The 14,673-nt window shown below is 37.1% G+C and overlaps 1 pseudogene; it reads left to right on the top strand.

Annotated features, from left to right (window-relative positions):
* The first annotated feature begins 2,700 nt into the window (after positions 1-2,700).
* The window catches only part of LOC109680300 (proteasome subunit alpha type-7-like), a 133,918-nt pseudogene continuing 121,945 nt past the window's right edge, over positions 2,701-14,673 (top strand).

The following is a 14,673-nucleotide window of genomic DNA, read 5'->3' as shown; positions in this document are numbered from 1 at the left end:
AAGAGTGTGGCATGCTATCAGAGAAGTATACAGGGTCAGATAACTTAGTGCACTGGGAAACAGTAGATGGACATTCAATATAAGAATAGTCTGCTGATATTTCTATTTGCTATCCTGGCTGCTGTGTGGAGGCCACATGGGACTTTGGATGTGGGGGTGGGTGGGATGAGGTGGAATAAAGGGAGGTGAGAAGGAAGAGTAGAAATTGGGACACCTAGTAATCTACTGCAGTAGTACAGAGTCCAGGGAAGACATGATAGCTGCTTAGACAACATTGATGATGGAAAGAAGTTAGCTTTTGCAGGGAAAATGTACAGAAATGTGGTAATTAGTAGGATATGTGCTGTGAGAGGAAAGAGTACAATGATGGATTGTACTTTCACTTGAATCTTGAGCTTCATCCAAAGACCCATGTGTTAAGGTCTGGTCCCCAGGTGGCACATTTAGGAGGCTGTGGAACCATTAGGAGGTGGGGTATTGTAGAAGGTCCTTCGTTCAGATAAGGTGTGCCTTTGAAGTAGGTGTGTCTCCTCCTTCATTTCCTGGCTCATGGGTGAGCAGTTTGTTCCACTATGTGCTTACTGCATTGCCACCTGGCGCCTACCAAAGACCCAAAGTTGCCGTCCACCTGATCTTGGTCTGGAGCCTCCCAAACCATGAGTCAAAACAAACCACTTCTCTTCATAAGTTAGCTATTGCTGGTATTTTATTATGGAAATAAAAAGCTAACTAACGCAAATGGCAATCAGGCATTTGGCTTAAACACTAGAGCAGATGGGGATTTGTTTCTGAGATGACCCTGCTGCCTGTAGTTTGTGATACTTTCAGCAAGTTCAGAAAATAATTTTCTGCCTACTTTTCTATTGTTGTTTGTAAACTGGTATGGATGTTGAATTTCATCAAATGCCTCTATAGGTTTAATAATTTGTACTTTTCTCTATTTAATTGTTTACTGTAGTTTTATCTGTACTAGAGAATAATTTAAATAGCATAGAAATTTTTTTTAAATCCTTCTATAAACCCTCTAAGATCTAACACTTCTTTTAAGAGATAGTTTTAGTTTTGCCATGTTTGTTAGAGAGACTTGAATTTGCTATCTTTTCTTCAGTCAATATAAGCAGTTTTTAATTTTCCTATTGTCTTCCTGTTCAGTCAGGTTTTCAAATTCATTTAGAGCTGTTATTTTTAAATTGCTACTTTTTCATGTTGATATACGTTGCTTTTACTCTACCCTCTTGGATATATTAACTGAGATATTTCTTTTAATTATTTCCCTAAAAAAATAACTCTTGCTAGAGGCATGGTGGCTCAAACCTATCATATTAACTATTTGGGAGGTGGAGGTCTTTGTTCAAGGCCAACCTGGGCAAAAAGTTCACAAACCCCATCTCAATCAATCACTGGGTAGGCACAGTGATATACGCCTGTCATCTCAGCTACATAGGGAAGCACAAATAGATGGATGACAGTCTAGGTCAGCCTGGACATAAAGCAAAATCCTATCTCAAAAATACCCAGTGAGAAAAGGGCTATTGGATTGGTGCAAGTGGTAAGATTGCTTGCCTGGCAAGCTTGAGCCCTGAGTTCAACCCCCATACCATCAAAACAATTGGTATTATGCATCAATTTTGTTATTTTATCTCTAACCATTAATTTCTCCTTATTCCTTATTTTACTTTTTAAGCATACCTTAGATTTTTTCATTTTTGGATGATTTATTAATTTTTAATTTAATTAAAAAGTATATTGTAAATTTTCTCCGGAGCATATTTTTACCCATATCCAAAAGACTTTAATGCTAATATATTCATTGTCAACATTTATAGGTAGTCTGAATTGGGAGTTTTAATTTCAATATTAAGTCAAAAATTATTTAAGCGAGAATTATAAAAATGATGAATTGTCTTGTGTTTGATAAATTTAATTTGATTTGTGTCAATCTGGGGGATGCGGTGTGAGATTTTATTTGAGTTATATTGCATATTAAATTGTCAAGTCTCATAGAGTAATGAGAAAGCTTATTCCCTGTGGTATATAAAGTTAAACACTTGTCCATTTGATGAGGGTGGAATGTGCAGGGAGTATTGCTGATTTCAGATAGGATGGTTAGGAAAAGTCTCTTGGGTAAGCTAACAAATTTTAATGAAATGAGGGAACAATAAAAGCAAATGCCTCAAACAATTGTCTATGTTTCAATTAACTGAAAGATTTAATCTTAGGCTTACTTTTCTACTAAATCTGGTCTATACTTTCACTTCAATAATCCTGATTCAGAACCTACCTTTTTGTATATCAATGTTACATAAAACATAACTACTATCATCACACTTGGCTACAAGGCAAATACTGATATCAAAAATTTTAGATTGCTGCTATAATACAAAAATAAAATTCTTATAGATTACTGTGGGAGCACTTAGAATATGGCTGTGTTTCCTCCTAAGTCCCTGTTTGAGAACCACTATATAGATTATTCTTAGACTTCTTCTGTCAAAAAAGAGAGGTAAAGAGTGTTCATTCTTCTTGTTTTCTTTTCTTTGAATTGAGGCTTTATTATTTATATGGCATATTGATCTGTTTTCCATTACTACAACAAAATGACTGAGACTGGTGCCTTTATGAAGAAAAGAAGCTTATTTAATTCAGTTCTGGATGTTCAATGGCATGACACCAGCATCAGCTTGACCTTGTGAAGGCAGCATGACCCATGATAGCATGACAGGAGCACATGAGAATGGCCAGACAGGAATCCAGAGCAAGAAGAGGGCTCTGGTAGGCTTTTTTTTCTTATGAAAACTGGCTCAAAAACCAAAAATTGTCTCAAGAGAATTAGCTCAGGGGTTTAATAAAAGCATTGTTAATCCCTTCTGAGGGCAGTACCTCAGTTACTTATGGACCTCTCATTAAGTTCTACCTCTTAAAACTCTCACCCCTCAACACTTCTACACTAAAGATGAAGCCTCCAGCACATGAAACCTTGAGCAGATATGCTCAAACCATACCAGGCCTTAGCAGAGGATGAGGAGATTGGGTTGGGTTTTTCTCTTGTCAGCATATGGCCCGAGTCTTAGATCATTCAGGCTGCTGTTATTAAATACTGTAGATTAGGTAGGTTATAAACAACATAAACTTATTTTTTCACAATGCTAGAAAATAATACTGTGATTGAGGTCAACTAGGTCTGGTGAGGCCCTATTTCCTAGTTGACAAAAGTGGGCCTAGTTGGCCCACTTGCTGTGCCTTCACATGGTGGAAGAGGCACATGAGCTCCATTGAACTTCTCATAAGGACACTAATCCAATTCTAACCACTTTTGGGCAGTAATCCAATTCGAATTACTTTGCAAAGGTCCTACCTCAGAATACTATCACTGTGGGGTGTTAGATTTCCATGTATAGGGGCAAACATTCAGGCCACAGTAGCCCCAGCCCTTCTCTCTCCAAGTGGTAGGATATACGTGAAAGCATTTGCAGAATTTCATCTACTTGAATCTTTTCTTCCTTTGGTACTAGGAATGGAACCCAGGGTCTTCTGTATGCTAGGCAAGTATTCTATTACTGAGCTACATTCTCACCCCCTAATGTTCTTTACTACCACCATTACCAGTGCTGGTACTGCCACTCTCTCAGTAGTTCATGTGAATTACCAACATCTTTCGTCACTTTGGTAAATGTTGCATATTCAGGAAGCACTTTTTCTGGTGTAGTGTATGAGATTTGAACACCCATGTAGTTTCATCATTGGTAGTATTTTCTTTGCAATTTTACCTATTTGTCTTCTTCCCTTTGAGATTGGACAATGGGTTTCCAGTTATCCAGTACTTAACCAGCTGTTTTTCTTAAAGCTAACTTTTTCCATTTTTATTGAATGTTTAAGGAACAGCTCTTTCCTCTAACTGGTCTGTTAGGATAACTTGACTGTCAAGTTTAAGTTGAAAATTAATCATTATTTTAATGACTTGACAGTTCGGAATTTGAGGCACCAATATCATTGTCCTTGGGGTAGAAAAGAAATCTCTTGCCAAGCTTCAAGATGAAAGAACTGTGAGGAAAATTTGTGCCCTAATGACCGTGTCTACATGGCTTTTCAGGTATGTATGGATGTACGCTAATGGTGCATAGAATTTTTGTGTAGTAAGGCAATATGGTTCCTTCTGCTACTTCAGTTTTGATATGGTTATGAAACAGGTATAGTAATACTGCATTTCTTACTAAACACAATACTTTTAAAAGGCATTCACAAGTATAAAAGTTGGAATTTCTAAAAATAAGCTTTGATAATAAAGCATAAATGTTACAACATGTATGCCATATCACCTTACTTGTAACTTTAGGGAGCTAGTTTCTTTTGTAACTGCCTGTGTGTTTTGTTTTGTTTTGCAGTCCTGGCAATAAAATACAAGGCCTTGAAAATGCTAGGCAAGTGCTCTACCACTGAGCTACACCCCAGCTCTAAAAATTGTACTTTGAAATAATTCCAGTCATAGGACATTTCCAGAAAACACTGGAAAGTCCAAATTACCTTTATCCACTTTGCTTCAATGGCAGCATCTTCAAGATCAGTAAATTAATATTTGTACAATCCACACATCACCAGTTTTCTATGCATTCATTTGCATGTGTATTTGTGTAGTTTTATTATACTGTCACGTGTGGATTCGTGTGGTTGCATCCTCAATCAAGATACACAGCTCTTACATTACTGCAAGTCTACTTCATGTTATTCCCCTTCTCTAACCTCTGGCAACCACTAATCTCATCTGCATTTCTATGATTTTCTCATTTTTAGAGTGTTAAATGATATGTAACCTCTCAGATGGTCTTTTCTCATTCAGCATGGTTCTCTTGCAATTTACCCAAATTGTTGCAGAGATCACTACTGCACTGCTCTTTTGTTGCTGAGTCGTGTTGCATTACATGAATGCACCGCAGTTAACAGCTTCCCCATGGAAGGGTATCTGGTGCACTTCCAGTTTTCGTCTATTGTATGTTTGTGTACAGGTTTTTGTGGGAACACAGGGTTTCATTTCTCTGAGATAAATACCTCAGCATGTATTAGCTATATTGTATAGTAATGCATGCTTAGTTTTATAAAACACTGCCAAATTATATTCCAAAGCCTCTATATTACTTTATGTTCCCACTGTCATTGTGTGAGTATTCATTTTCTCTGCATTCTCAGTAGCAGTTGATGTGGTTACAGTTTTGTATTTGAACATTCTTACAAGAATGCAGTGATATCTAATTGTGGGTTTAATTTGTATTTTCCTCATGACTAAGGTGTTTAATATATTTGTATGTACTTATATGCCTTTGTACAGTGAAAAAGACATATCTCATTTTTTGCTCATTTTCTAATTGTGTCTTTAAAACTAGAATGTTACATTCAACTTTAAAAACTTTATTACCCAAAAAATAGTTTTATCCCATTGCCTTATGGGTTATTTGGCTACAAAAGAGGTCTTAGTAAAAAGGATTGAAATCATACAGTGTATCTTTTCTGATTAAAAGGAATGAAATTTGCCAGGTGCAAGTGGCTCACACCTGTAATCCTAACTACTCAGGAGGCAGAGATCAGGAGGTTCGAGGTTCAAAGCCAGCCCAGACAAATAGTTTGTGAGACCCTATCTAAAAAATACCCATCACAAAAAAGAGCTGCTGGAATGGCTCAAGGTGAAGGCCTTGAGTTCAAGCCCCAGTACCACAAAATAAAAAAATAAATAAATAAAAAATGAAACTAGAAATCAATAGCAGGAAGAAAACTTAAAAATCCACCAATATGTACAAATTAAACACTATATTCTTAAATTACCCATAGGTCCTAAACTAACCCATAGGTCAAAAAAAAATTAACAAAGGAAATTAACAGATGTCTTGAGAGAAATAAAAATGAACATATACCATATCAAAACTTATGGGATATAAAGCATTAGTAAGGGGAATTCTGATTGTGAGCATTTCCATTACAAAAGAAAGATCTAAGGGCTGGCTGACTGGCTCAAGTGATAGAGTGCCTGTCTAGCAAGTGTGAGGTCCTGAGTTCAAACCCCAGTGCTGCCAAAAAAAAAAAAAAAAAGATCTCAATTCAACTTCCTCATTTTATATATGTTAAAGCTAGAACAGCTAACCTAGTGAAGGAATTAAAAATCAGAGCAGAGATAAGTAAATAAGAATAGAAAAATAGCACAAAATATACAAAATTGAAAATTCATTCTTTGAAAATGTATATAAAACTGATAAACTATTAGCTATATTGACAAAGGAAAAAAGAGAATAGTCAATATAATGAGGAATAAAAGCCAGGCATGGTGGTACATGCCTTCAATCCCAGTACCTGGTAGGGTCCTAAATTCATGTCCAGCCTGGACTACAGGGTGGGTTACAGGCAAGCCTGGCCTACTTTTGCTTTTTGAGACTCTGTCTTAAAAAATAAAAGAGAGATGAAGAAGGATGCATAACAGTTGTACAGAAATACAAAGGTTTTTAAGAGAGTATTATGTACCACGTGTGCCAATAAAATTCCTTAAAAGACAAGTTACCTAAAATTATTTAATAAGATGCAGAAAATCTCAACAGATAAAAATGAATGAAGATATTGAATCAGCTATAACCCCCCCCCAAAAGCAAAAGTCCAGGACATAATAGCTTTAAAGGTAAATTCTACCATTTTAAAGAATTGACGGAGGATTCCAAGATGGTGACCAGAGGGAGGAAGCAGAAATCGTGCTTCCTAAAAATCATTAGCATTTCTATACACTAACAATGAGCAAACTGAAAAAGAATGTATGAAAACAATTCCATTTACAATAGCCTCAAAAAAAATCAAATACCTAGGTGTAAACCTAACAAAAGATGTGAAAGACCTCTACAAGGAAAACTATACACTTCTGAAGAAAGATATTGAGGAAGACTATAGAAAGTGGAGAGATCTCCCATGCTCATGGATTGGTAGAATCAACATAGTAAAAATGTCGATACTCCCCAAAGTAATCTACATCTTTAATGCAATTCCCATCAAAATTCCAATGACATTCATTAAAGAGATTGAAAAATCTACTGTGAAATTTATATGGAAACACAAGAGGCCACGAATAGCCAAGGCAATACTCAGTCAAAAGAACAATGCAGGAGGTATCACAATACCTGACTTCAAACTATATTACAAAGCAATAACAATAAAAACAGCATGGTACTGGCACAAAAACAGACATGAAGACCAGTGGAACAGAATAGAGGATCCAGATATGAAGCCACACAACTATAAGCAACTTATCTTTGACAAAGGAGCTAAAAATATACGATGGAGAAATAGCAGCCTCTTCAACAAAAACTGCTGGGGAAACTGGTTAGCAGTCTGCAAAAAACTGAAACTAGATCCATGTATATCACCCTATACCAAGATTAACTCAAAATGGATCAAGGATCTTAATATCAGACCCCAAACTCTTAAGTTGATACAGGAAAGAGTAGGAAATACTCTGGAGTTAGTAGGTATAGGTAAGAACTTTCTCAATGAAACCCCAGCAGCACAGCAACTAAGAGATAGCATAGATAAATGGGACCTCATAAAACTAAAAAGCTTCTGTTCATCAAAAGAAATGGTCTCTAAACTGAAGAGAACACCCACAGAGTGGGAGAAAATATTTGCCAGCTACACATCAGACAAAGGACTGATAACCAGAATATACAGGGAACTTAAAAAACTAAATTCTCCCAAAACTAATGAACCAATAAAGAAATGGGCACGTGAACTAAACAGAACTTTCTCAAAAGAAGAAATTCAAATGGCCAGAAAACACATGAAAAAATGCTCACCATCTCTAGCAATAAAGGAAATGCAAATTAAAACCACGCTAAGATTCCACCTCACCCCTGTTAGAATAGCCATCATCAGCAACACCACCAACAACAGGTGTTGGCGAGCATGCGGGGAAAAAGGAACCCTCTTACACTGTTGGTGGGAATGTAGACTAGTACAACCACTCTGGAAAAAAATTTGGAGGCTACTTAAAAAGCTGGACATCGATCTACCATTTGATCCAGCAATACCACTCTTGGGGATATACCCAAAAGACTGTTACTCCAGAGGCACCTGCATACCCATGTTTATTGCGGCACTATTCACAATAGCCAAGTTATGGAAACAGCCAAGATGTCCCAGCACTGACGAATGGATTAAGAAAATGTGGTATCTATACACAATGGAATTTTATGCAGCCATGAAGAAGAACGAAATGTTATCATTCGCTGGTAAATGGATGGAATTGGAGAACATCATTCTGAGTGAGGTTAGCCTGGCCCAAAAGACCAAAAATCGTATGTTCTCCCTCATATGTGGACATTAGATCAAGGGCAAACACAACAATGGGATTGGACTATGAGCACATGATAAAAGCGAGAGCACACAAGGGAGGGGTGAGGATAGGTAAGACACCTAAAAAACTAGCTAGCATTTGTTGCCCTCAACGGAAAGAAACTAAAGCAGATACCTTAAAGCAACTGAGGCCAATAGGAAAAGGGGACCAGGAACTAGAGAAAAGGTGAGATCAAAAAGAATTAACCTAGAAGGTAACACCCACACACAGGAAATCAATGTGAGTCAATGCCCTGTATAGCTATCCTTATCTCAACCAGCAAAAACCCTTGTTCCTTCCTATTATGGCTTATACTCTCTCTACAACAAAATTAGAAATAAGGGCAAAATAATTTCTGCTGGGTATTAAGGGGGGGGAGAGGGAGGGGGCGGAGTGGGTGGTAAGGGAGGGGGTGGGGGCAGGGGGGAGAAATGAACCAAGTCTTGTATGCACATATAAATAATAAAAGAAAAATGAAAAAAAAAAAAAAAAAGAAAGCGTGTTTCCTAAAGTAAAATCTTGGAGAGATGCTAGAGAAACACTTTGCAGGAAAAACCACCAAGAAGAGGCAAAACTCTGACTCCTCCACACACCCAGCCCACACACAGCATCCCCACTCCACAGTAAACGGAGAAACCAGGAGGGCTCCCATGCCACCAGACGCCAGCTCCTATGGGTTCAAGAGAAGCAGACCACAGGTGAGCTAAACAGCACACGGCACTCCCACAAACAACCCTGGGCCAGATCAGCATAGCCCCCTGGAAAGACTGACCCCACCAAGGCAAAAAGAGAAAAAACTCAAACTGAATAATAAAGACACGTAGTAAAGAGGCTGGGGCAAAGAGTCAGGGAGGAGCAATCCCTCACGGAACTGTAAATAAACAAGCTGGCTGGAGAAGGCAGGAGTGGTGGCCCCTGCCCAGCAACCTTGGAGCAAGAAAGCTTGTAACAGTGGCAGTGGGAGGAAAACTCCACTGCAGGGGGGGGGGGGAAGGGACACTTCCCACCTGAACTGTAAATAAACACACTGGCCAGAGAAGGTGGGTGTAGCGCCACCTCCCCCAGTGTGCTTGGAGAGGGGAAACCTTGCAACAGTGGTGGTCTCACCCAGGAGAACTCTAAATAAACAAAGCCTGGAGTGTTAAGCTCCCTCCTGAGATCTGCATAAATAAAGCCTCCAGCAACAGCAAGCTGACAGTAGTGGGAAGATGAGCCACAGCCTCAGATAGCCATTCACAGTTCTGTCTCCAGACCCTTTTTTTTTTTCTCTTCCTTTCATGAGACAATGACTGAACTAGAACTGCATGAAGGTCTAACTAAAACTGTATTGCATTTGAACTTGGAATATTTTGTTTTGTTCTGGTTTTTCTTATTTGTTTGTTTTGTGTTTTTTTTTTTCCCCCTTTGATGAGACGACAACAGAACTAATTCTGAGACACAGTCTCCAGGATTGGAGGCTCAGGGACTAACACCAAAATTACTAAGACTGAAACTCTATAGCATTTGAACTTGGGGATTTTATTTTTGTTTTTTATCCTCTCTCTGTCTCTCTAATGCCTCTTTAGCTTACTGTTGATTAGTACACTATCTCTCCCTGTTTATTCCTTTGGCACTGTTTTTTTTTGTTGTTGTTGTTAGTTTTGTTTTTCTTTTTAGTTGTTTGTTTGTTTTTCCCTTTATCTTTACCTTCTTTGCTTTCCTTCTCCTCACACCCTCCCATTCTAGATATCACCATTGTTATTATTATAAGCTAGAAAATACATAATTGCACACAGTACAGGGACAGTAAAAATATCAAGGGCAATAATGGGAAGACAGAAAAAAGATGGAAACCAGTTTCCCCCCAGTAATTAATTAGTACAGGAACCAGAGGGAAATGAAGAAAACAAATACTCAGATCCAGACTCCAACAAAGTGAAGATAAACTATGCAAAAGGACCCAATGAAGCCCACAAAAACATCGTGAAAGAAGAACTTCTGCAAGTAATCAGTGAGAATTTTATAGAGATGATACTGGATATGGTCAACCAAAATGTACAGGAGACACTCAAGAAATTACTAGACAACAAAAATAGAGAATTTAAGAAAGCACAAGAACAAATAAAAGAAACTATAGAAGCACTGTGTAAACACCAAAGTGAAATACAGAACACAATAAATAAAGATAAATGAACTCAAGATGAAAATAGACAATATTAAAGAGGAAGGGACTCAGGATATGGAAAACCTCAGAAAAAAGAATGAAATAGAAATGCAAAACAAAATGGAAGGCCAATCCAGCAGAATAGAACAAGCAGAAGACAGAATCTCAGAACTCGAAGACAAAAGGTAATTAAAGGAAAAACCAAAGAACTATTAGTTAAACAACTCAACCTGTGAGAAGAAAATGCAAGAACTTCCTGACTCCATCAAAAGACCAAACCTGAGAATCATGGGCATTAAAGAAGGAGAAGAGGTGCAAGCAAAGGGAATGTATAATATATTCAACAAAATAATTACAGAAAATTTCCCAAATCTAAGGAAATCTATGCCAATACAGGTGCAAGAAGCCTCCAGAACACCAAACAGACCAGATCAAAATAGAACTACCCCACAACATATCATCATTAAAACAACAAGTTCAGAAACTAGAGAAAGAATATTGAAGGCTGTAAGAGAGAAAAAACAAATAATATACAAAGGTAAACCCATCAAAATCACAGCAGACTTCTCAACAGAAACATTAAAAGCAAGAAGAGCGTGGGGTGAGATCTTCTGGGCACTGAATGAAAATAACTTCAACCCTAGAATATTCTACCCAGCAAAACTATCATTCAAAATAGATGGAGCAATAAAAGTCTTCCATGATAAGCAGAAACTAAAACAATATGTGACCACAAAGCCACCACTACAAAAGATTCTTCAAGGGATTCTGCACACAGAAAGTGAAACCCAATGTAACCATGAAAGGGCAGGCAGCACCAAACTACAGGAAAAGAAAAAGCAAGACAGTAGAGAGTAACCTCAACTTAGGTACACACAATCAAACCTTCAAACAACTAAGACAACTAAATGACAGGAATCACCACATACCTATCAGTACTAACACTTAATGTTAATGGACTTAATTCCCCTTTCAAAAGGCACCATTTGACGAACTGAATTAAAAAAGAAGATCCAATAATTTGTTTCTTACAGGAGAACCATCTCATCAATAGAAATAAGCATAGGCTTAGGATGAAAGGCTGGAAGAAGATTTACCAAGCCACTGGCCCCCAAAAACAGGCAGGAGTAGCAATACTTATCTCTGACAAAGTAGACTTCAAACCTACATTGATCAAATGAGATAAAGAAGGACATTCCATACTAATAAAAGGGGAAATAGACCAAAAGGAAATAACAATTATCAACCTATATGCACCCAATGTCAATGCACCCAATTTCATCAAACATACCCTGAAGGACCTAAAAGCATATGTTAACTCCAACACAGTGGTCGTGGGAGACTTTAACACCCCATTATCATCAATAGATAGGTCATCCAAACAAAAAATCAATGAAGAAATCCAAGATCTAAAATATACAATAGGTCAAATGGACCTACTTGATGTCTATAGAACATTTCATCCAACTTCTACACAATATACATTCTTCTCAGCAGCCCATGGAACCTTCTCCAAAATAGATCATATCCTAGGGCACAAAGCAAGCCTCAGCAAATATAAGAAAATAGAAATTATACCAAGCATTCTATCTGATCACAATGCAATAAAACTAGAACTCAACAGCAAAAATAAAGACAAAAAAACATGCAAAGAGCTGGAAACTGAGTAACTCATTGCTTAATGAACAGTGGGTCATTCATGAGATAAAAGAGGAAATTAAAAGGTTCCTGGAAGTCAATGAAAATGAAAACTCAACCTACTGGAACCTATGGGACACAGCAACAGCAGTCCTGAGAGGAAAGTTTATAGCCATGAGTGCATATATTAAAAAGACTGAGAGATCCCAAATCAATGACCTAATGATACATCTCATACTCCTAGAAAACCAAGAATAAGCAAATCCCAAAACAAATAGAAGGAGAGAAATAATAAAAATAAGAGCTGAAATCAATGAAATAGAATCCAAAAAAAAAAATACAAAGAATTAATGAAACAAAAAGTTGGTTCTTTGAAAAAATAAACAAGATCAATAGACCCCTGGCAAACCTGACTAAAATGAGGAGAGAAAAAAATCCAAATTAATAAAATCAGGAATGCAAAAGGGGAGATAACAACAAACACCATGGAAGTCCAGGAAATCATCGGAGACTACTTTGAGAACCTCTATTCAAATAAATTTGAAAATATTGAAGAAATGGACAGATTTCTAGATACTTACCATCATCCTAAACTGAGCCAAGAGGACATTAAACACCTGAATAGATCTATAACACAAAATGAAATTGAAGCAGCAATCAAGACTCTCCCAAAAAAGAAAAGTCCAGGATCTGATGGATTCTCTGTTGAATTCTATCAGACCTTTAAAGAAGAACTAATACCAACTCTCCTTAAACTGTTCCATGAAATAGAAAGGGAAGGAAAATTGCCAAACACATTTTATGAAGCCAGTATTACACTTATCCCAAAACCAGGCAAAGACACCTCCAAAAAAGGAGAACTATAGGCCAATGTCCTTAATGAACATTGATGCAAAAATTCTCAATAAAATAATGGCAAACCAAATTCAACAACACATCAAAAAGATCATTCACCACGACCAAGTAGGCTTCATCCCAGGAATGCAGGGATGGTTCAACATACGAAAATCAATAAACATAATAAACCACATTAACAGAAGCAAAGACAAAAACCACTTGATCATCTCAATAGATGCAGAAAAAGCCTTTGATAAGATCCAACACCATTTCATGATAAAAGCTCTAAGAAAACTAGGAATAGAAGGAAAGTACCTCAACATTATAAAAGCTATTAGACAAACCTACAGCCAGCATTATACTTAACGGAGAAAAACTGAAACCATTCCCTCTAAAATCAGGAATGAGACAAGGATGCCCACTATCTCCATTCCTATTCAACATAGTACTGGAATTCCTAGCCAAAGCAATTAGGCAAGAAGAAGGAATAAAAGGAATACAAATAGATAAAGAAACTGTCAAAATATCTCTATTTGCAGATGATATGATACCTTAAAGACCAAAAAAACTCTACTCAAAAGCTCCTAGACACCATCAACAGCTATAGCAAGGTAGCAGGATATAAAAATCAACATAGAAAAATCATTAGCATTTCTATACACTAATAATGAACAAACTGAAAAAGAATATATGAAAACAATTCCATTTACAATAGCCTCAAAAAAATCTAATACCTAGGGATAAACTTAACAAAGGATGTGAATGACCTCTACAAGGAAAACTATAAACTTCTGAAGAAAGAGATTGAGGAAGACTATAGAAAGTGGAGAGATCTCACATGCTCATGGATTGGTAGAATCAACATAGTAAAAATGTCTATATTCCCAAAAGCATTCTACATGTTTAATGCAATTCTCATCAAAATCCCAATGACATTCATTGAAGAGATTGAAAAATCTACCGTTAACTTTATATGGAAACACAAGAGGCCATGAATAGCCAAGGCAATACTCAGTAAAAAGAACAACACTGGAGGTATCTCAATACCTGACTTCAAACTATATTACAAAGCAATAGCAATAAAAACAGCATGGTACTGGCACAAAAACAGACATGAAGGCCAGTGGAAAAGAAGAGAGGACCTGGATATGAAGCTGCAGAACTATAACCAACTTATCTTTGACAAAGGCACTAAAAATATACGATGGAGAAAAGACAGCCTCTTCAAGAAAAACTGCTGGGGAAACTCGTTAGCAGTCTGCAAAAAACTGAAACTAGATCCATGTTTATCACCCTATGCCAATATGAACTCAAAATGGATCAAGGATCTTAATATCAGTCCCCAAACTCTATAGGTGGTACAGGAAAGAGTAGGAAACACTTTGGAACTTATAGGTATAGGCAAGAACTTTCTCAATGGAACCCCAGCAGCTCAGCAGCTAAGAGATAGCATAGATAAATGGGACTTCATAAAACTAAAAAGCTTCAGCTCAACAAAAGAAATGGTCTCTAAACTGAAGAGAACACCCACAAAGTGGGAGAAAATATTTGCCAGCTACACATCAGACAAAGGACTGATAACCAGAATATACAGGGAACTTAAAAAACTAAATTCCTCCAAAATTAATGAACCAATAAAGAAATGGGCAAGTGAACTAAACAGAACTTTCTCAAAAGAAGAAATTCAAATGGCCAAAAAACA

The sequence above is a fragment of the Castor canadensis genome, chromosome 4 (assembly GCF_047511655.1).
Source record: "Castor canadensis chromosome 4, mCasCan1.hap1v2, whole genome shotgun sequence".
In the NCBI taxonomy this organism is placed as follows: Eukaryota; Metazoa; Chordata; class Mammalia; order Rodentia; family Castoridae; genus Castor; species Castor canadensis.
The sequence above is the reverse complement of the archived record's forward strand: the minus strand, read 5'-3'. Positions and strand labels throughout refer to the sequence as shown.